At 52.8% G+C, this 22,439-nt stretch overlaps 1 protein-coding gene across 1 annotated transcript in view; it reads right to left on the bottom strand.

Moving 5' to 3' along the window:
* CASZ1 (castor zinc finger 1) overlaps positions 1-22,119 on the bottom strand; it is a 149,794-nt gene extending 127,675 nt beyond the window's left edge. The window contains exon 1 of the mRNA XM_087446832.1: positions 22,075-22,119. The gene's annotated coding sequence lies outside the window, so the exon portion shown is untranslated. The remainder of the gene's footprint in view (positions 1-22,074) is intronic.
* Positions 22,120-22,439: the final 320 nt, after the last annotated feature.

The following is a 22,439-nucleotide window of genomic DNA, read 5'->3' as shown; positions in this document are numbered from 1 at the left end:
TGGGCTGAGGAAGGGCTGGCTATACTTCACCTGCTCATTCCCATCTCAGATCATCTTCAAGCTGGGATCCCCTTTGCCTCTGACACTAAGACTAGTCTCAGGCCCCCTCCCCTACATTACAGCAGGTGGCCTCGTAACCACACTGGCTGGGGACGGGGGCACTCAAGGCTCTAGAACACCTGGCGGCAGAATCCTGGCCCCACTCACTAAGATTCCCAAAGAAAGGAAGGAGGAGAGGAAGGAAGAACCAGAGAGGAAGGGGCTAGACCTCCATGTCATCATGCACCGGTGGGAACCCAGACCCAACCCCACGACAGATCCTGCTCGGTTCAGCTTCAATCGGAAAGGAAAGCTCCCATCAAACATGAGCTGGGCAGGCATGTGGGCACCGAGATTAGGAATTTGGAAAACCATCTGAGGAACCTGGCCCTGGGAAGACAGCAACAGGATTTAATACCTTATCCTGGCTGTCTGGTAAACACCCTGAACCATCCCCGCACTCCGTTAGGCAGCCTCGGATCCTCAGGTGTGCCGGCGACGGGCAGGTAGAGACAGACGTGGGCAGAGACAGGAAGGGAGGGAGTGTGGGCCTGGGGGGAGGGGGCGGGGGAGGAGCTGGCCTGGGAGGATAGGATGGGTGGCAGCCAAGCCAGACAGTCAATGAAACAGCTGACAGGTGCAGGGAAGGGGGGCAGGGAGAAGAGAAAGGTGAGCCAGGGGTTCGGAATACTTGGGGATGCCACTGTCACAAATCAGGGGGCTGAGCGGGATGAGAGGAAGGGTCAGAGGCCTGTGGGCCAAAGACCTAAGAGTTCTGGCCACCTTTCTCCCAATTAAAGGGGAAACTGAGGAGGTGCTATGGACCAGGCCAGAGGCTCCCCCAAACCAAACAGGACAAAGCAGCAGGTGGTCGGGTGCTAGCCTCCAGGGCTTACTGTGGCCACCTATGAGAGCAATCCACTGGTGTCCTTTCGGGTCACCCTGTCCCCAGCACACATGCATATACCCCATGCAGAAAAGAAAGTCAAATCAATCAAAATGGAGCTTCCATGTATTCCAGGCTGGAGTGGACACATGATAGCAAGCATTGAGAAGAAGCAGGGAGGGTGGAGAGCAGCCCCAGAGCTGCTCAGAGGGGACTCAACTCTCCAGAGATGCCTTGAGGAGAGTTAAGAAGAGACAAGTAGAAAAGAGGTGCCCAGGGTCCTGGCCGCTCCTCGGTGTGGTCAGGGGCGAACCCCTGTAGCTATGATCCCAGCACAGAGCTTGGGGCCACCTCCACCGCCAGGCCCAAGCAGGCCACACCACTAATCCTCTTTTCCCATTTCCGTCTGCTCCTTGATGTAATTATAGTTTTGGATTGAAATCTACCCAGAGTGTAACCCCCCCGCCTCGCCTGATGCACTCTCTAAATCCTTGGGTACACAGCGGTGCATCTCTCCGCCCTCAGAGAATTGGAAACCATTTCAAACGCTAAAAGTCGCATCACTTTTAAATGTTCTCATCTCTGGCTTCTTTCAGCAACACTCGCAAAGCTACCCCGGCCTTGGCTGCCTCCGCCAGCTCAGGTCCTCCCTCTCTGCCCCCTCAGCTAGTGGCCCAGAGCCACCAGGGCCTCCTTTGTACCCAGCAGTGGGAAGGAAGAGGTTCCTGGCCTGTTACAGGGCTGAGCTTAGAGTCTCTTGCCTTCTATACATTCCTAAACCCCATGATCCCCAAAAATCCCATCCACAGCCCCTTGATCCAAAAGGAAGCCAAGAGGCCCAGATGGAGAACTTTCCTGCTCCAACAACAACCACACGGAGCGCTGGCCCTGCTGCTGGAGGTGGGCCTAACCCTTGGATATTTCCCACCACTCAAGTCTGCTCCAAATGTGGCCCTGCGGGCACCAGAGGAGCCACCGGGAGAGGCTGGGAGCCTGCATCCACCCTCCTCTGCCCCGTACCAAGTTCCCTGCACCCCACAGAGTGCTGACACCCAGAGCACCTCCTTCTGCAGTCCAGGAAATCCTCAAGTGTCTTCTGCCACCGTTTCTGCTCCAGTTTCTCACACAGAATCTCTCCTCCAGTTTCTCAACTCTGGCCTTGCCAGTGTCAACAGTTTGAATCTTTGCATGAAACACACACACCACACTCCCGAACAAGGGAGAGAGAACACACTGAGAAAAGTCCCACGAGACCGAGGTTTGGGGCTGGAAACCAGAGTCACCGGCTCACCGTTCCCCCCACACCAGGCAGGCGGCCAGAGAACCCTGGGCAATACATGCTGCAGACCTCGCCAGACATTAGAACACTTGTTCGGGTCCCTACCCTTTGGAAGCTGGTCCCCCAATACGTCGCTTCAGGCCATTACTGCTGATAATTTTTCAGAGATAAACAAACCGGTTTGGATAAAACAAGAACCAACCTGAATTCTTCACCCAAAACTCAAAATGAAACTCTCCTATCACCTCTTTCCTTCCTTTTGCCACCTTCCTATGCCATCATCCCCTTCTCTAAAATTTGGACAACTTGATCTTTTTTTTAATTCAGTCCTCTGCCTTTTTGTTCATGGACACTACCATGCCTAGACCATTTGGGCCAACCTGAAGGGACGCTGGCTTAGTGAAAATGTCCTGCTTCCAGCTTCTCAAGTATGCCCGGGGCAGAAGGAAGAATGGAGAAGGGGAACATGCCTGGGAACCTCTGCCAGGCTGCTGTCTTTTTCCTCGGCTCCTTTTAGGCTCAGGGTCTTTCCTCCACACTCCAATCACTCCCCTCAATCTGAGCCCCTTTAAAAGGGGTGTGTGTGTGTTTAAAAGGGGTGTGTGTGTGTGTGTGTGTGTGTGTGTGTGTGTGTGTGTACTAGACATCTGGTCTACCCATCCTTTCTAGGAGCAAAGAGGTTGCTCAGTTCCCTTGGGGATTCACCGGGTTAATGAGGCCCAATGTCAGGACAGGAAGGAAGTCAAAGGTCACAGAATAAAGACGCAGCCCTGAGGTCTGTGGCCACGTGTGCCTCCCCACAGGCTCGGTGTGTGACGTGCCAGCCTACAACCAGAGGCATTCATACCTGACGTGCCTTCACCCAACGTCCCATCCCACCCCATCAGGCCCCCCTGTCCCTCCAGCCTCTCCGTGGAGTGCTCCCTGCTTTCTGCCCTGAGCCAGGCAGGTTCTGCCCTGAACCTCTGCCAGAGCTCCCGCCTCCCAAGTCCCCATCAGTGGGGTCTGTTCGGTCCCTGTAGCTAATTTACACCCGTCAGGGTTTAAAATAGCAGAGGCATAAATGAAAAGTCCAATTTCTTCAAATTTGCATTGTAAAACCATCCTTCAACTTCCTTGAAATAAATTTTACTATTTTATTAGTGCAAACAAAATGGTAATAAAACACTAATACAGCGCCTTGTATCCAGGGGAAGAGCTAAAATTAACATAGAGCGAGCACTGTTTGCTATTACATTCAATTACCTTTTTACTTGAGATTTACATTCTCATCCCCTTAATCTCCATAGTAGTGGCTTCAAAATCATTCCTCCCAGGCTCTGCCCTTCCGGAGCCCCCACAGCTGGGAGCCAGGCCTCCTGCCCAGATGGCGCTCACCCCAGGCATCGCGCCTACCCCTCTCACCACAGCTGCCTCTTGTCAGAGGGCACCACGTCTCTCCCCTGCTCATAATTTTCTCACGTCTCGGCCACTCAGTACTCAGCAAATTCAAACCAAAGTGGTCTGACACAAGGCACATCTGGACACACAGGTATCAATAAGCAGGTGTGCAGGGCATGGGCTGGGGGCACTGCTCCACGAGCCTGCAAAGGCTCTCCCTGGCAGAAGGCAGGGGCGGGAGCTCATGAGCGCCCTGGGGAAACTGGCATCTCTGGTTTGACAGGTTGTGGGAGAGGGTTTGCTGCATGGCACAGCTGGGGGCTCTGGATTGTGGCAGGAAGCTCAGCCGTCCTGAAGTGGGAAGAGATGAGGAACCACTGGGTCCAGCCTCTTACTCTATCCACAGAGAGCAAAGCTGAGGTCTTGGGAAGTGGCTGCTTGTGGGTGGCAGAGGTGGGGCTAGAACCCCTCATCCCGTCTCACCATCCAGCATTTTCCTCAACAGAGATAGTCCCTAAAACTGGAGGACCAGTCACCCCCAACCACAGCCACAAAGCCCCTGATCCTCCACGAGGGCCCCTTTGTTTCCCGGGAGTGGAGGAAAGCAGAATTCCTTGTCTGGGACTGGTCAGCCTTGCCCTGAGCCATCCACGGAGACGACCATGTTTCCAGTGGCCCAAAGACTCTGTCCTGGTTCCAAATCTGTCTCTGACTAACTGCTGTGTGATCTTGGACAAGCAATCTCCCCTCTCTGGGCCTCAGTTTCTCCATCTGTAAAACAGGCACAATAATCCTGTGCTACCGTCTTCATGGGAATGATCATGACTGAAAGATGGAGAAGGCACATCAAAGCCCACAGAATCTCAGAATCCTCTCTCGAGACAGCCTCTGCACACGGGAACGAGGGAGTGCCAACAGGGCTGGGATCCTCAACAGGGCCTCAGACGTGGGTGTCTGAGTTCTAGGCCAGCCCACCTCAGACCTGTGACTGCCTCTAACCCACAAGCCTCCTTTCTCCCACTGGTCAAACCACTGCCAAAGACCCTGGATTATTCCTACAAAATCCTCTGAACTCATTTTGAAGAAAGAATCCCTAATCAGCCCAGGGTCCAGGCCGCCTCACAGGTTCACTAGGAGAGCTGGTTTGGGGCAGGGGGACGAGGTGATAGGGGAAAAAATAGATGTAAGGCCCCTATAAACTTAACCCAGCCTAGATACTACAACTGGGGCAAAAAGCTATTAAGACTAAAGGGGACACCCACGCACACACAATCAGTCACGATCACACATATACAAGCACTCACAATCTCTCACACACACAACCACACATACAACCACACACACCATCACCTACACAATTTCACACACAATCACATACACTATCACTCACACAATCTCACACACACAGTCACACATAATCACTCACACACAATTTCACATACAACCACACACACAATCATTCACACATACACAATCACGCACACAATCTCACACACACAATCACTCACATACTCCATCACACACACACACAATGCACACAATCACACATACCTTGATTTCTGACTCCAACTCCAAGGCCTTTCTTCCTGAACTTTATTCTTAAAATGTCTTCTAATGAACACTGGAAGGAACATTCTGGTCAAAACTGGTACAAGGCAAACTTGTCCTCACCCCGGATCCACATGGAATTCTTAGTCCCACTAGCACAGAGCCACTCTGGGACACCAGGGGGTAGGCATCTTCTTTAAACCCAACCGGAAATGAGGGCAAAGGCTGTTGGCAGTTGGGCTTTACTGGCCAGAACAGCCAAGCGAAACATCCGAGCTCACCAGAGCCCAACCTGGCTGTCCTTGCTCCAGCCCTTTCTGCCAGGACCCCTCCACTCCTACCCCCATCATGTTCTGGCCTAGAGGTGAACGTCCTGAAATAGGTTTCACGGTCCACAAACAAAGGGCGAAACCCACTGCAAGAGGCAACCCCAAGCACAAAATGTGAGGAGTTTTATTTGGTTCAAACTGGTCCTCTGCATTTTTTCCTCATTTTTTTCTCCCCACTGGGGAAAACAAAAGAAAGTTTGTTGTTGAGGCTCAAACGTTTCTTGGGCCTTGCCCGAGTTCTACCTTGTTTTTCTTTTCCTTTCTGTCTGCCCCCCACCCCCACTCCGCCTTCCCTGCCTCCCCACCTTGAATAAATAAAGCGCCCGAAGCTGGCACAGGCTGGTAAGGAAAGTACAAACTATCTCATAATTTTATAATTTTTTTTAACACACTGGCCTAGGGTTTTGGGCAAAGGACAAAAGCTATTGTTGAACAGCATAACACGAAGGTCTGAGTCACCGATACGCCTCGGCTTCTGGAGATCTCATAGGTTTCTGTGGCTGGCCCAGCCGGTGAGCTCAGCACCCCGCGGGGGCCGTGGGTGCAGGCGCCCTCTCGCCTGGCGCGGCCCCGCCCCCTCCCCTTCCCAGGGCTCCCTACCGGGCCGACACGTTGGCTTTGTTGGTTTTTAATCATAGGGGGGAATTTAAAGAAAATGTGGTGAAATAAAAAACAAATCACCGTAGTCCCACCGCCCTCACGCTGCAATTTTCATTTTGGAGGATTACCTTTCAAGCTTTGTCCATACGCATTTGTGATTTTTCTGTAGTTTCTATCGCGCCGTTCACAACCCTCGGCCTTCAGCGTTTTGTTTTGTTTTTTCACTCACATAATAAACATTTTTCCACGTTTCGAAATCATCTTCGGGATTATTACTTGCATAGGTGACACAGTATTTCTTCTGCCGTGTTATTCTTGGGCTGACGCTCTGAAGCGAGAGCCGGAGAAGGCGGCTGGGGGAGACCGCTCCTCGAATTGAATCATTTTTCCATATGACTCTAGCCAAGGTGGGGGCTCTGCCTGAGTGAGCCAGATCACCTTGACCGTGGGGCCTGGACCTGGAGTGAGTACCTGGACGACGGGCAGAGGCTCCACCAAAATCCTGCCCATCCTGCGCCCCTGCCCTGGTGCCCAGAGAGCGTGGGTCCCAGCAGCGGCCTTCATCCGCAGCTGCCCTTCACCCCCACAAACTGCACTTCCTCTTCATAAAGCGCCCTGGCAGCGAGAGGCCCATGACAACACTCCGCTCTCCATTTTTATATCTGAATATCTCAAAGCACTTAGCAAAGACTTTCAGTTTCTCATTACCCCAAGGAGAGGAGGTCATTCGGGAAAATGGTACAGATATCCCAATTTGTCAAAAGCAAGAAGGAAGTGAGTTAAAAGGAAAATTCTACCACTTAACTGAGCAAAACCAACCCAGGAGGGAACGCAAGGGTCTTTCTCACCTCTCTATTCACCCAGTTTGCTTTCTCGAACGCAACTTCAGGAACCTCATTACCGAAAAGATGGCTCAGGGCCAAAACCAAGTTTCCATTTTGCCGAGAATCAATCACTCTGCAGTGGCCCCAGCTCAGGAGACCCGCCCACCTTGTTCCAGGTCTCAACCAAAACCAAATTCTCTTATAATTATGTAAAATGCATATTATATAAATATATAGTCACCAAAGGAAAAAAACACCAGAAGGAAATACACTAAATACTACACGAAGTGGTATTAACAATAGTTCAATTACGGGTGAATTTCTTTCCTTTTGTCTATTTTCAAAAACTGTTTAAAATATGGTTATATTTTCCCAGTACATGGAGAAAATCATGCATTTACAGTCACATCAACCTGCGTTCCAACCCCAGCTCTCCTTTAACCAGCGGGGTGAACTCCTCAGGTAAATGACTTAAACTCTCTGAGCCTTATTTCCTGATGGGTACAACGTGCCTCGAACCACTACCTGCCTTGTGTCCTTCAACCTCACAGAAAGTCGCAGCACAGCATCTGATGCACAGTTAGCACTCGGTAAATGTCTATTTCCCTCCTCTTTTAATAAAATGAAAATGTGAAGTCACCTCAGCTTGCTTGCTGTCCCTTGGGGACAAAAGCAAGACACGCCACCTGCACCCTCTCCAATTTCCTCCATATCCTTTCACCCGTCACCCTGTGCCCCCCAGCCAGCCCCCAGCACACAGACCTCAGGACACGGTCCCGGCTCTCCTGTGATTCACTGGAGGGCTTGGGCGGGGCTCTGGGATGAGAGAACAAGCGCCTCTCTGACCTCCTCCACCAGGACAGGCCCAGGTGAGCCCCGCCAGGGAGCAAACAGGCCTCGAGCTGGGACGTGGAGGACACACAGGGCAATTCCCGGGTTTGCACCTTCCTGGCAGCCGCCCTCCAGGAACAGGTGCCAGGCTGCAAAGGCCACCTGCTCCTGGGGGAGGGCAAGGGCCACGCTCCCGACTGCTAAGGAGAGGCCAAGCATCTGGGAGTCGACTCCTCCCCCAGGCCAGGCCAGCACTGGGGCTGCCACCACGGGGGTCCAAGAGCCTAGCCCTGGGCCCAGCAAGCCTCCCCCTGGCTGCCTCCACGGCTCCACATTGGGCCATCATGTTCGCTTTGTTGGTTCGGCAAGTATGCTTCAGCAGAATTCTGGCGGCCACAGCCTCTGGGCCCAGGTTCCAGCCTGGGCTTGGGCATCCTGAAATCTGAACACAGGGACAGGTCTGAGCCCTCCGCCTTCCTGCCTTCTTGATGACAGATGGGAAGGAAGGAGTAGTAACAGTATAGTATCAATAATAGGTACCCCTCATTACCACGTGCCAAGCCTCCTGCCAAGTGCCCTACCACCATTATTTCATTTAATCCTCATAGCAACCCCACGCTATAGGCACTATTATTATTCCCCTTTTATAAATGAGGGAGCTGAGGCTCACAAGGGTGAGGATGTGCCTAAAGTCACAGTAGTAATACAGGAGGGTCTAGGGATTTGAACCTGTGTGCTTAACCACTATCCTATGGTGCCTTTGCACGGGGCCCATTCTCCCAGCCTGGCTCCTAAGGCACCCACGGTGCACTAGGCCTTTTCCGGAGAGGGGCCCCTAAGAGGCATCCCCAGCCACCAGGGGACACACACCCCCAAACAGCAGGCTGTTAATTCTGCCAAAATGAGTGCTTCTCCTCGCCTCTCGCCCCCCAGGAAGAGGACAGCCTCTACACCTCCACCGAGAGGACGATCAGGCTACAGAGATGCCATTTTACAGATATAAGGTGACTTGGGGAGCATGTGCAAGGCGGCAGTATTTCCATCCCTGGCTATCTCGAGAATGTTTAAGCGGGGAGGTCTCGGGACATGGGCCCATTGGTAAGGGCCAGGTACAAGTAAATATCTGTTGACCAACTGACTGCTGTGGACATGGTGGACAGGGGAAATATGAGGACACAGGCAGGGCCCGTGGCATACATGAACCCTCAAAATTGCAAGCCTTTTTCACAAACCAGGGATGATGCCAGCTCAAAATGGTGTATCCTTTCTTTTAAAATTAAAATAGGTGTCTAATGGGAGGCTGGATGTGGAGAGGGCACCCGACAAGGTTCCCACAGCATGGGCCACCAGCTCCCCAGTTGCCAGCAGCAGGTCCCATGGAAGCTGGTGGAGCCCGGCAGGGTGGGGGCCGGGTGGGCCACCCGGCGCAGACAGTCTCCAATCGTGCTGAGCACAGCACATCGCTTCATTCAGGAACCCAGAGTAAAATGTACAGCTGGGTCTAGAGTTGATTCAGCCCTTAACTCGTTCAGGATCGCCGGTGGAGCCTCCAAGGCGACGGGGAGGGGGCTGTAGCAGCCTGGGGGAGGGGGTTAAGCCATCCCTGGGGAGGGCGGGCAGGCTGGGGCAAACCCCTTGCTGATAATGTTGATACATACTAAAAGAAATCATAATTCTTTTCAAAACCCCTCTAAAAATCAAACAAGCATTGGAAGTTTAGGGAGGGGTGAGGGAGTGTTAGGTGGGGGGTAGGGGTGGGGAGAGCTTGTTTTCTACCCACTGCCAAATTCTCATTTACTGTCAGCTCCAATCCATTTGGAACTCACTGACTCAATTGCCTTTTCACGGGGAAAGGAGCCTGCACAATGCAGTGGACTTTTCAGCTCCACATTAGCACACGGGGCACTGGGCAATGTCAGGGAATAAACACACACGTCCCTCCCAGAGGCCACTGATCCCACCCCTACCCCCAAACAACCCAGCCAGCCCTGCCAGGGCCACATCTGCTCGCCCCTATTTTAATACTTTGAGGTTCTTTTCAATGCAGTTTGGCCATTGGAGAAGTGTGTGTATATGTGTGTATGTATATGTATATGTGTGTGTGTGTTTGCACGTGTGCACATACATGGGCTCACTTGTATGTGTGCGGGGGGCGGTAGGGACTCTAATTTACAAGTAGAAGGGCCTGCAAGAGTTAATTCTGGGGCAGTTCCAACCCTTCCTTTTGCCCAAAGAAAGGAGGGATGAGGAGAGATAGAAAGAAGGGATCCAAATTAGGTTCCCAGAAGAAATGGATTTGGGGGGAGCACTCATTTAAACTAATTCTAGAAAGTGTTGATTATGGAAAAATCAGCATTTGGTTGAGGAGTGTCCCTAAGAACTTGGCAGTCACAAAAGCTCTTCAATAATCATTATGAAAATAATATCAAGAATTATAATCATAATTATTATGATAATGGCGGTCCCCACTTTTCGAGTGCTCGCTCTGTGCCCAGCATTACACTAAGTGCTTTCACTTAGCAGTTCAGTCAGTGATCTCAGGGACCCAGTGAGGCAGGTACTGTTCCCTGTTAGTCCAAGTCCACAGGGTCAGAGACTTAAGACCCCGGCCCAAGGTCACAAAGACCGTAAGTGGGAGAAGGATTTAAACCCCGTTCTGCCCAACTCTAGACCCGCCGTATTGCCCTGCCCTGGGAGAGAGGAAGCCCTCGGTGGAGTCTAAAGAGAAGGCGGTCCCAGCACCACAGAGGCCCTGGCACGAAGTAAGGAGCCCTCTTTGATGTGTGGGTGCGTCCCTGCTGCCCAGCCCCCACCTCCATCCCTGTCCCTTGGGGGCTCATCCTTTTAGCCCAAGCTCTGAGGGAAGCACCCCTCTTACACTCCTCCTGTTCAATGGAACGTCATGCAATGATGGGAATGTTCTACATTTGTGCTGCCCAGTACAGTGGCCACTAGCCACCTGTGGCTATGGCGTACTTGAAATGTAGCTAGTCTGTTGAAGAACTAAATTTTTCATTTAATTTCATTTGAATTGCCACATGGGCTAGTGGCTACTGTACTGGACAGTACAGATTAACCAGAATCCCTCCAGCTACCCGTTTCCCTCTCAGCCCAAGGGCTATTTTGGAAATACGCTAGAAGCATCAGAAGACACAGCATGGCCCAGCAGGAAGGCCCCCACCTCAGCACCAAGCATCTCCTCCACTCTGTCATGGCCTTTCAAAAGTCACTGGTCTGCCTCCAGCTGTCTCCCTCCCTCCCTTCCTTTTTATCTTTCTTTCTTTCTTTCCTTCCTTCCCTCCTTCATTCCTTTCTTCCTTCCTTCCTTCTCTCTCTCCATTTCTTTTTCCTTCCTTTCTTTCTTTCCTTCCTTTCTCTCTTTCTCCTTCCTTCCTTTCTTTTCTTCCTTTCTCTCTCCCTTCCTCCCTCCCTCCTTCACTTCCTTTCTTTCTTTCTTTCTTTCTTAGAAAAAAGCATCAGTTTAATTAGATAAATCCTCCAAGCACGTGGCCTGGAGTTCGTCATGGAAATTAACCTGCTCCCAGATCTCAGATAGTGAAACAAGAACCGGGGTGTTTTGGCATAGCACAGTGAAATGGGAGAGGCCGATGGAGTTTCATACACCTCATACACCAGAAGTGCCCCTCGCCCCTCCAGTGCCCCCCGCTTCAGCCCCTATGCCCTTGCCTCCTTAGGTCACTGCCTCCAGGCCACCTCTGCTTCTCCTGGTCTTTCCCTCCCCACCTCCACCCAGACCTGGGAAGTGCCCCCCCGGGGCAGGACCCCCAAGGGCAGGGGGAAACCTCAGCTCCATCTACATCAAGCCCGGCTCCCTTGCTGGGCTCCCTTGCTCAGCCTTTTTGCTAAGCACCGAGCCTCCGCAGTTAGCTCCAGGTCATCCAGGGACCCTCGCTATGCTTGGCGGGCCTGTTACTCATCTCATCCTCATCCCGCAGCCCCTACTGCGTGCTGCTCACTGGGCTAAGAGCATTCCATGAAATGACGCTCAGTCACACCTCTGCAAATGTTAGCTACGATTACTGTCCTCTCACTTAATTCTCACAAGGTAGGAATTCCAACCCCCATTTTACGGATGTAGAAACAAAGGATTAGAGGAATTAATTTGCCCATCTGGGAGAAACACATTGATTCACATTGGGCTCAGCCTGACTCCAAAAGCATGCTCTTAACCCTCTGCCAGCCACAGCATCTCCATCATCGTGGAGCCGGCACACACACGCCCCTGGGGACCTCCAAACTCAGCATTAAGCTCACGGGTTGTGCAAACACAGGTAGAGGCCACCAGCACCCTGCACCAGTTCCCCAGGTCTGCCCCCACCCCAACCTCCTTGCCTCCTGTCCCAAACAGCTCCCTCAAGCTCCAAGAACATCCAGTCTGGCCACAATGGCCCCACCAATCGCCCCTGCACCGTCTGGGATCTGACTCCAAATGTGGGCACAGTCTTGCTTCTTGTCCTCTTCTGACTCATCACCAAAAATACCAGGAGGACCCCAAGGCAGCCCAGAGAGGTAAAACACAAAATCCAGAATTTCCAACTAAGACCACAGCACCCTACACCTACTGGAGTCCTGGTCCCCAGGTATATAGAGGGCGAGCGCTCTCCACTCTCCCACCCACAACATTCCCCGGTGGGCAGCCAGTGAGTCCAGGCTAACCCCCCATGTGGGTCTGGAATACATACAGGTGCCAGGCCTGTTCTAAATACTTCACACGTCTTAGTTCATCTAAACCTCACATCCAATCCCACAAGGTACGTACTGTTATCCCCAGTTTACAGAAGAGAAAATCGAGGCCCAGGCTAGTTAAGTAACTGATGTAAGGACATGAACTTGATCCCCAGCTGACTGGCTCCAAAATGCATAATCTACAATATATACAGCTCCTGTACATTCCCGTGGCTCAAAACAGCTAAGCACACCCCATGTCCTCAATGGGATCCCCCATACTACCTAAATACAACCCCCCAACTCAGCCCAAGCTCCCAATGATAAGAGAACCAACCTCCAAGCTGATACAAAAATCCAACCCCAGTAACACACACTATGTCCAGGCCTACGGCTTTCTGGAATGGAATTCACAGGGGTCCCCTTTGAGAATCATCCCATATTATATAAAGCCCCCAGCTCATCTGACATTGGGGGCACCCTGCACTTGACAACGTGACCATGATAAATTCCTCATTATGCTTAATTATTTCAAAGGACTTTCACAGCTATGAGCCCAGCAGACCATTGGAGCAAGCATGTGAAGGCAGTAGGGTCAAAGGCCATTTGATAAGAAAGGAAACTGAGGCCCAGAGAGGTCAAATGACTTGCCCAAGGCCACACAGTGATCTACTGCAAAGCTAGAACTGGAATGGGGTCTCCTGATGCCTATGATTAAACCTCAGCGGCCTGTGGACCACCCAAGGCTCACCCCGTCCCCTCATCGCAGACCAGGATGCTGGAGCTTGGCCCACAGTCTCCCCAAGGATCAGATTTCCCTGAAATTCCCAAAGGAGCCTCTGGGACTAGTGGGCCCGGAAATGGCCCTCACATAGCGAGCTGCACAGCTGAGCTCCCCGGGGGCGAGGGGGGCGGGCGGAGCTGGAGATGCTGGCACAGCCCCCGTGGGTACTCTGCCAGCAATTAGTGCTGGGGAAGGGTGCCAGCCTGGCAGAGCTAATTCCCCCACCCCTTTCCTCATTTACACACACACACACACACACACACACACGCTCACCCACCCTGGTGAGAGCAGGAGCAGAGAGGCAGCACAGCTTCCTTTCGGTAAATTTGTCAGCAAGCCACACGCAGGGCATGCGATTCGGTCCTTACTGTTTTTAAACAACAGAAAAGCAGAATCCAGCCGCCATTAACCCGTCCTGCTCTCCCTCCGGGCTTCACACCAGCTCAGTCACCAGCCTTCATCTCTAACTCCCACGCACCCCCTTGTACATGCTCCCCAGAAGTTGCTTTCCAAAAGAAACATAGAGCTTTAAAAAACCCACAAAACCTGACTACAGTAAGTCAAACCTGAATTGCGTCTCCTTGCCCACCTCTGTCCCCAGAGAAAACAATCCATTGTTTGCACATGACCTTGGCTGAGACCCTTCCTCAAACACTCTAGGAACCTAGAGAAGGCTAGCCAGATGAGGGGGAGGCTGTATTTGGCCTGGAGAGGGGCATCTACCTGGGTAGGGGTGGTTCTCCAGAGGGGAACCTGAGTGTTGGCCCGATCCACCTGCGGGGGCCTGTGTCACAGAGTGACAGGGCTCTGCCTGCCACTACTGAGGCAGGCAGAGCTGGAAGTGGCGGTGAGAATAGATTTTGTCTCCTCACTGCCCCCCTCTCCATCACGGTCCTGGGGAATCGGAAAGAAGCCCGCCAGAGCCACGAACCCCAGAGCATCCCTAGCTGGGTTTATAAGATCTGCGAAACCCCTCAAAGAATAAGCAGTATTTATGCTTAGGAGATTTTTATTATTATTATTATTAAGAAGTTTCTCAAAGGGGGCACACAAACTCAAAAGAGAAGAAGCACAGACCCCCGCCATGGGCTCAGCAGTGCCTCACGCCCAGGTGGCAGAGAACACAGGGCTGGACCCAAAGTGTCCCTCCTGCAAGAGGCCCTAACCCGCTGCCTCCCCCCACGGGAGCTGCTGGCCGGCCTCCTCCTCGCCTTGCCTGGAAGCTGGTCATCGGGAGTGCTGGCCCCGGGAGCTATGCCATGCCCCTGGGCCAATGCCCACTCGCCCTCCTGCCAGTCTGCCAGGGCTGCCCGCAGACCCGCCAGAAGACGGGCACAGCAGAGCCCACCAGCGAGGAGGAGAGAGGAAGCCAGCGGCTGCTCTTGGAAAACCTCACAGATCCCCTAAGCCACCTAGTGTCCGGAGCTGAGCGCTGGCCGCAGCTCTGTCCCTCCTGCTTCCTAGAGCGGACAATGCCCGGGAACCCGAGCTGGGGGCCTTCTCTAGGAACTGCAAGCCAGGGGCTAGGGGCTGAGCTGGCTGGGGAGACAGTGCCCAGGAAAGAGCAAAGGCCCTGAGGCCTCTGCTCCCCACTCCCACCTTCTCTCCCAGGCAGGGCTGATCCAGGGCAAATGTTCCCATCACCCTGCTCCTTGCCCCAGCAAGTCACCATCTCCTGGACCTCAGTGTCATCTCAGACCACTGTCTGGTCTGGGCTCCTCTGGGTCCCCCCAACCCCAGCCTCCAGGCCTCCTGCACAGCCTCCCAAACCCTGGGTCTGCCACTCCACCAGGGCCGCTTGGGCCCCCACCTCCTACCCCCTCCTCTGCTCTCTCTTTTCTCTGTGTCCTCAAGACTCCTCTCACCTTGAGAAGTGTTAGGATTACCCAGCATTTACACTCAATGCTCTTCTTTATTCCTTAAGACTTATTAAGAATGATAATGAGTTCCGAAGGAGCCACACGTCTCTCTCCCTCTCTCTCTTCTCTATCCTTCCCTCTCTCTCTCTCCACCCCCCTTCTTTGCTCTCTTTCTCTACGTGTCTTTTCCACCAAAGACACACAGGACAAATCCAGACCGAAAGGAGAAAAAAATTCCAACAACATGGAACAAGGGCACTTGAGGATTTATATTCAATAAATCCCTCTCTCATCTGCCCTCTCCTTAGTTGTTCTCAATTATTCAGATAAAAAACACAACTCCCCCTTCCCTTCCCACTGTCCAGGCCACCCCTCACTCTGCCGGACTTTGAACGGGGGAATGGGAGAAGGGCCGGCTTGCCTGCACAACCTCGTTAACGTGCAGCTCTTAAACGGTTGATTAATTTTTGCAGAATTTACGACAGGCTTTAGCCATCCCCCCCATGAACACTGTGGCCTCAGAACCACAGCAACCTAACTTGGTGAACTTGAGGTGGGCAGAGATGGGGGTGCCCCCTCCTCACTGGCTTCCTGCAGCTGGAACCACGGGCATCCCTATGACAGACGGAAGACACGCAGATGCCAAAGGCCAGGCAGGAGACAGACCCGCTCACGGAACGGCGTGGCACCCACAGGGGAAATCAGCAGGCAGCCAGAAGCCACGGCTAACTTTTGGCTATTTGGGACCTTTTAATTCCAAAATAAGAAAGCCAGGAGAAAGTGGGCAGAGAGGAAACAAACCCTCGGAGCTGACAAGGATGCCCAAGTTCGTGCCCACCAAGCCACACCACGCATCCCGGCAGAGGGATCGGCCTTATCGGTCTGCCGGGCTGCCCTTCAGAGAAGGGGAAGAACAGATCCTAATGAAATTATGGTTTTTAAAATGTCTATAAATTAAATCTCTCTCTCTCTCTCTCTGAATCTCCCCCTGAGCTCCCTCTTCTACAAGGCTTGTTTGCCTCTTCTCGGTTCCCTCTGCTCATGTCTGTTTTTCTGATATAGACATCAAGAGGTTACGGGCTCAATTACAACTCGGCTGGAGTCGCAGCATCAGACTTGCCTGGCCTTCTCTTCTCCTCTTCAGAAACCAGATACCAAATAAATCTCTCTTCTGCTTTATATTTTTATTTTTAATGCCAAAAGCCTAAAGATTCATTCGGTTGACTCAGAGCCTCTTTTAACTTACTTCAGATGAGGGGAAATGTCCTTTTTAATTCTGTCTGAGTATAAATATAATATACATGCTTTTCTCTTTATCTCATTCCCCTTTCTTAAGGACACACACAAAACCTCAGCTATACGTGAAATTTTAAAAAGTGGGGGACAGAGTACAAATGTGCTTAAATAATGCATGTCTGCTGGGGGGCCAAGGAGCTGCTGCAGAACATCAGCTGGACCTCTAGTATATTTCAAAAGTTAAGGGGTGACATCATAAGGCTTCTTATTAGCAAAAGGTCCATTTGAAAAGGGTAGAACATAAATGGAACATAAAAAAAGGCAAACTTTGCTTCTACCTTCCCAATACTGGCACTACATACAGAAGGGAGATATGCTGTCTATATCATTTTACATCCTCAAAAGCCGCCCCCCTCCATCAAAAAAGAAGTTAAAAAATCCAAGTCATGGTCGATCATCATAGCTGTCAATTCCTGAGAAGCAGAAACCAGCTTCGAGTCGCAAGTCTAAGGGGGAAAAACAAAAATAAAAACCCACTATAATTTGGGAAATATAAACCAGAGGGGATTCCAAAAGGTACTTTTCCAGGAAAAAGCAATGGAGACAAAGGCTGGGGAAAACTGGAGCTCAAGGAGAATCAAAAAGAAAAACTTTGTCTTTCCAATTAACTAGACTGGGGAAAAACGGGGGGGGGGGGGGCACATTACTACCAACTCATTAGTCCTTTCCTGTAAACAATTTAATTAAATTCTGCTAAATACAGGAGAAATACTCCTTTGGAGTGATTCCCCCCACCTCGAAAGCAAATTCCTTCAGGTGACTCCCCTATGCCCACACTTCCCCGGCAGCACAACCTTCAGATGGATTTCCAACCCAGGCGTGGACTGCACTGCTCACGGCTGCAAGAATGACAGCCTCATATGTCTGAAAGCTGACACTTCAGCTTTTAAAAGAAATGGGGGAAAATAAGCTGTTGACTTCTTGGTTAAAGTATTTTCTTGTTCTAACTCATGTTCTTATGTCACTGGGCTAAAAAAAAAAGAGAGAGAGAGGGAGAGAAAAGAGAAGAAAGAATAGAGAGAGATATGACTTTCCTTGAATGATCTGTTTAACCTAAGCCAGAGGAAAAAAAAGAAAGTCATTAATTACTTATGTGAGCTATTGCTTCAGAAAGACAATAAACCTGCCCGGTCGCCATGGATATGACATATTTGCTCTGAAAACAACACAATAATTAGCAAAGGGGAAAGATACAAGGAGAATATGCAAACTCCTGAGTTTAAAGCCACAGTGTTCTTTTCTACCCGTAAGCCTCTGTTCTACTTGCAATCCAAATCAAACAAATTTTTAAAATATAGCAAAGGGGGAAATAACAGGAATGGCTCCTCTCTCCTCTGAACTGAGAAGTAACAACCACTCCACCCCCTTCCAAAATAAAATATAAAAGAGAACCAGGATGGCAGAAGGACAGAAAAAAAAAGTCAAGTATTGCTTCTGTTTTATTTCCTATAGCAGGGGTGGAGTCTGAGGTTTGTTTTTTCTTTCTTTTTTTTTTTTTTAAAGTGTGCTCTTATTTAGCATTGGACCTTCTGGTCAGATATAAATTTATTTATGAAAGCCAAATGCCCTGTGTGTGGCTCACCCCTCCCCAAGTAAATGGAAATATGAAGGGGCGGAGGTGGGGGGGTTCTAGTTGAAAAAGCAAAGTGGTATACTCAGAAAGCATCAACTCTAGAGAGGAACATCCACTCCCCCCACCTCCAAGAAAATGGAACCTGGGCCTTACTTTAATATTAAAAATGCATTAAATGGTTTTACCTACAACTTAGTCCCAGAGGATCATTAAGAAATGCAATCGCTTTGTATCATATCTGTCAGCGTGATAAATATCTGAGTTCAAAGCAGGTTTGCAATTTTTAAGAGTGTTGAAAACCAAGATAATTTCTTTCTGCCTTACTTTCTTAATTCACTGCACCCACCTCCTCAAAGTCACAGAAAAATACCTGAGGAAAGGAGAGACGAGAAGAAAAGGAGAAAAAGTTGATATGCTCTCACACACCAGACACAGGTTATTGGTATTCCCCTAAAAAGTAGGGAAATTAGGACTGTAAAATATTTGGGTGAGTATTTTAAAAAAAAAAAAATTTAAAGCACTCCATTAAGTTTGAGTAAAAACTCCTTTTCCCCTCTTCCCACAGGCTAACTTTCCAAAAACAGATGGTCAGGATCTAAAAGAGAAGCAAATATACCTCAACCCCCACAGGCAGAGAAATCTAACTTTGAACTTCTTTTTAAATTAAAAAGGGGGAGGGAGGCGAGATAAACTATTAATAAGTATGAAAAATTAACTGAGCTACAAGTTTTGTTTTTCTTATTCAAAAAATTCTTTAAACACAAGGGTAGCAGATATAAAGGAGAGGTTCACATTTGACTGACTTCCTATTTTTTTAACAATAGTTTTTTTTTTTTTTTTTAGATTGGACTCTTTGATCTTGAAAGAATTTTGCTCTTATATGATGGGGAAGAAGGGGGTGGTAGTGAAATGATCTGTTTTAAATGATGATGCAACTTAGGGATCAAAGCCTTCTCTTTCTTCTAGCCATAATAAGCTGTACTTGCCACAAAGCGTGAGTCTCCGGGCTCCTCTCCTTCGTAAGAAGGAAATAAAATACACAGAGAAAGACGTGAAGTCTCTGCAAGGTGCAAAGTCTAAAAAACAAACAAAAAAAGGCACAAAAAAAAAAAAAAGGAGGAGGAGACACTGCCCCTTTAAACGTTTTAGTGCATATGGAGTTTGATTTCTGAAAGAGATCAGTTTAACATCTCCATAGAAACCAGCAACAGATTATCATCAACAGAATAAATAACTAGTCTAATAAATTAAACAGGAGGCATAAGATCGCTGGAAACCTGATTACTGAAGTTCAACAATATTCTCCATAAACTCTCGTTAACCGCCTATAAGGTGGCTAACAAGATGGGGGGGGGGGGCGTCAATCTCTCCAATCCGCCGGATTCCGGGGAGAGAGATGGTGGCCGCTGCCGGGAAGGAAAAAGTTCCCCACCCTGCCCTGGAGAGGGTCTGAGAGCTCGAGCGAGGGGCAAACCATAAAACCGAAGTTTGGGAAGTGGGAAAGCGGCTGAGCGTCCGGGGAGGTAGCGCGAGTCGCCGGAGATGGCGCGGGACGCGACGCCCGCCCGGGACGCACCGCCTCGCCGCCACCAGGGTGCAAACCCCGAGCTTTGCGCTCGGGCGCCGAACAGCCCAGCGCCCCCTCTGGGCACGTGGAGCGCAGCCCAGGCGCAGCCCCCGGGGACCAACTACCCCCCTCGCCACGCCCGGCGCAGCTGCTCCTGCTCAGCCCGGACAGCTCCCTTTAGGACGGCGACGTGTGTGTGTGTTTGTGTGGTGTGTGTGTGCGCGCGCGCTCGCCGTGGGGTGGGCGGGGGGGGGGGCGCACCAATTTACCCGGCAATGTTTTCCAGTCCCCTCGCGCGCTCTCATCGCACGCCTGTACCGGCTTAGAGACGTCCTAAATTTACAACTTTGCCTGGCGACTACCCTGGCTTTTTCCCCCTCGCCGCCCCCATCTCTTTGAGTGTGCGGGGTGTTGGCAGGACGAGCACACACTCTGAGGGTCGTGACCCCAGACTTCGCTGGGGTAGCGACGCATAAACCCTCAGTCGCGCCCCTGATCCAGCCGGGTTTGGGGGAGCTCCAGGCTCGTTGGAGGGGTGTTTTCGCTGCTTCCCTGGTGGACAAATCATACACACCCGCACCCTCCCCAGCGTGACTGGAAGGAGGTCCTCGCCGCACCCACGGCCCGCTTCGCAATCTGAGGCTGGGTCAAGAAGAACTTGTGTGGAGCGAGAAGCGGCCCCCTGCCTCCCTCGGCACTCCTCTCCTCCCCCAACTCCGGACCCGGGTCGGGGATGACTTGGAAGAAGAATCTGCGCCCACCCCCTAGAGAAAAATCTATTATTATTATTATCTTAATCTACGCCCCCAAAGTGTCCCTCCCGCCGTGATTGACGGCGCATACACCTGTTCCCCTCGCCGAGGAGCTTCCAACGCTGGGGACACACATTCTCCCAAACGCTCTGCAGCGGCCCAGTGCCCGCCGGCTGCCCTCGCCCGGCCGGCCCCCGCCCGCCGCCCCAGCGCGCCCCTGCTCGTACCTTGCCACCCCAGCGGCCGCCCCCTCCCCTCCCAGGCCCGGCTCCCCGGCCAGCCCGCTCCCGGCCGCGCTGGCTTCGGAAAGAGAGAAAGAACAGAAAGCAAAACTTCCTGGCGGCCGACGGCCATCAGCTGCACATTCTGCAAATGCCACCGAGTAAAAATAAACCGGCCGCCGCTCCGCCCGGCCGGCTCACCCCGGGCGCACGACTCAGGCCCCTGCCCCGGGAGCTCCTCGACTGTGGGTCCAGCCCGATCCCCCATTCCCGCGCGCCCGCTGGAGCCCCGCTCCCCGATGCTCCTCTGCCAGCCACCACGCGCTCCTTCGTCCTGAAGTTCGACCCCAAGTGACCCGGCAGGGCCCTCTCCCCTTTGGTGCCCCCCTGTGCCCCCACAAGCTACTCTTCCCTCTGTCCTCCCCTTGGTGCCTATTTCAGCCGTGCGCCCCCGGATTCAGGGCTCCCCTTCCCCAACTGCTGAGCCCCGAGGTCACCCTCAGCCCACCCTGGGGGCACAGACCCCGCCAGACTCTCTCCCACCGCGGCCGAGCCCCCTGGGAGCGCACAGTTCCACCCGCCCGCCCGCTAGCCCAGCGTCCCACGTCCCCGGGCGCAACTTCTCTCCCGTCGCACACAACAACCGCGGCAACTCCCCCTAACTTTTCCCCGGACCCAGGCGACAGCCGCACGGCCCTCAGCCGGTGACCCGGCTCCCTGTGCCCAGCACTGCCAGCCCTGCACCGGGGGAGGCTGGGGTGGGGTGGGGGGGAGTGAGGAGCGCCACTTGCCGCGCCCGGAGCAGCGCACTTGAGACAAACTTCTCAGGCACAAATGAAAAAGGGGGCGCCGCTCCCCCAAGTCAAGCAACCTCTTGCCTTCGTTTTCCCACCCGGAGGCACCCCTTGGCACCCTGCACCTAAATGAACACTGCCTACCTCTGCCGGTAACACCTACATCCTGGTATTAGGGCACAAGAGTCGGCTGGAGGGGTTCCTCACCCACCCCTTCCCCTGGGCAAAGTCTTGCAAAGTCACCCCAGCGCCCCTCACCCCTGCCTCCTTCTCTGCCCTGGAGAGCGCACGAACCCATGCAGTAGGGGGGTTGGGGGGGACATAGGGGGAAGGAGTGATTCCCCGGTATAGGAGAGCACCTGCCTGCCCCCCGGGAGCCCGCAGGGCGGGGGGCGCCCCCACCCTCTTTGCAAAGTCCTGCACTCGCGCCTGGCACCTCCCCCTCTTCTCCCCTACCCCGCCGCCCCCTCAGCTGGAGTAAGTGACCCCCAGGAGCAGCAGCCCTCCCCTCCCCTGGAGCCGCGCGCTGGGCATTCCCCTGGCCACGACGGGCGACGCGCCGCCCCGCGCCCGGGTGCCAGCCCTCCGTGCCCCCTGCCTCCCGCACGGCCGGAGTTGGGTGGCAGCCGCCGCGCGCAGGCTGGCTGGCTGGCTGGCTGGCTGGCTCTCTCGCTCGCTCGCTCGCTCGCCCGCTCCCTGCTGCAAGCGGCAGCCCGGGGGGTGGGGGGCTGCACCGGGACAGGGGGCGAGGCGGGGAAGCACCCTGAAGCCCGCGGAGCTGAGGGGCTTGGGGGGGCCGCGGCGGAGGGAGCGCCGAGTCTCTTACCTGCACTTGGGGCGGCTTTGGGTGACTTTCCAAGTCCGGGGGAAAAATGTGTGTGTGTTTGGGATGGAGCGCCGCGGGCGCGCATGCGCTGCCCAAAGTTGCCGGATCCCGGATTTTTCGCTCCCAGTCTCCGCTCTCGCCCGCTGTGATTATGGAATTCTCCGCGGCCGAGCGGGCGAGTGGGTGGCATGCAAAACCCGGGCCGGATCGCGGGGCCGGGCTCCGCTCCACCCTCACACCCCCAGACCTTCCCCTCCTGGTTTCTTCCCACCCATCGTCCCGGCTGAGGTCGGCTTGCGCGCGCCACGAGACACGGCCTGCGGAGGAGCATCTGAGCGCGCTCCGCTCTTTCGCGGCTGGAGAAG

The sequence above is a fragment of the Ceratotherium simum genome, chromosome 22 (genome assembly GCF_057802395.1).
Source record: "Ceratotherium simum simum isolate JZ-2026a chromosome 22, ASM5780239v1, whole genome shotgun sequence".
Classification (NCBI taxonomy): Eukaryota; Metazoa; Chordata; class Mammalia; order Perissodactyla; family Rhinocerotidae; genus Ceratotherium; species Ceratotherium simum.
The sequence above is the reverse complement of the archived record's forward strand: the minus strand, read 5'-3'. Positions and strand labels throughout refer to the sequence as shown.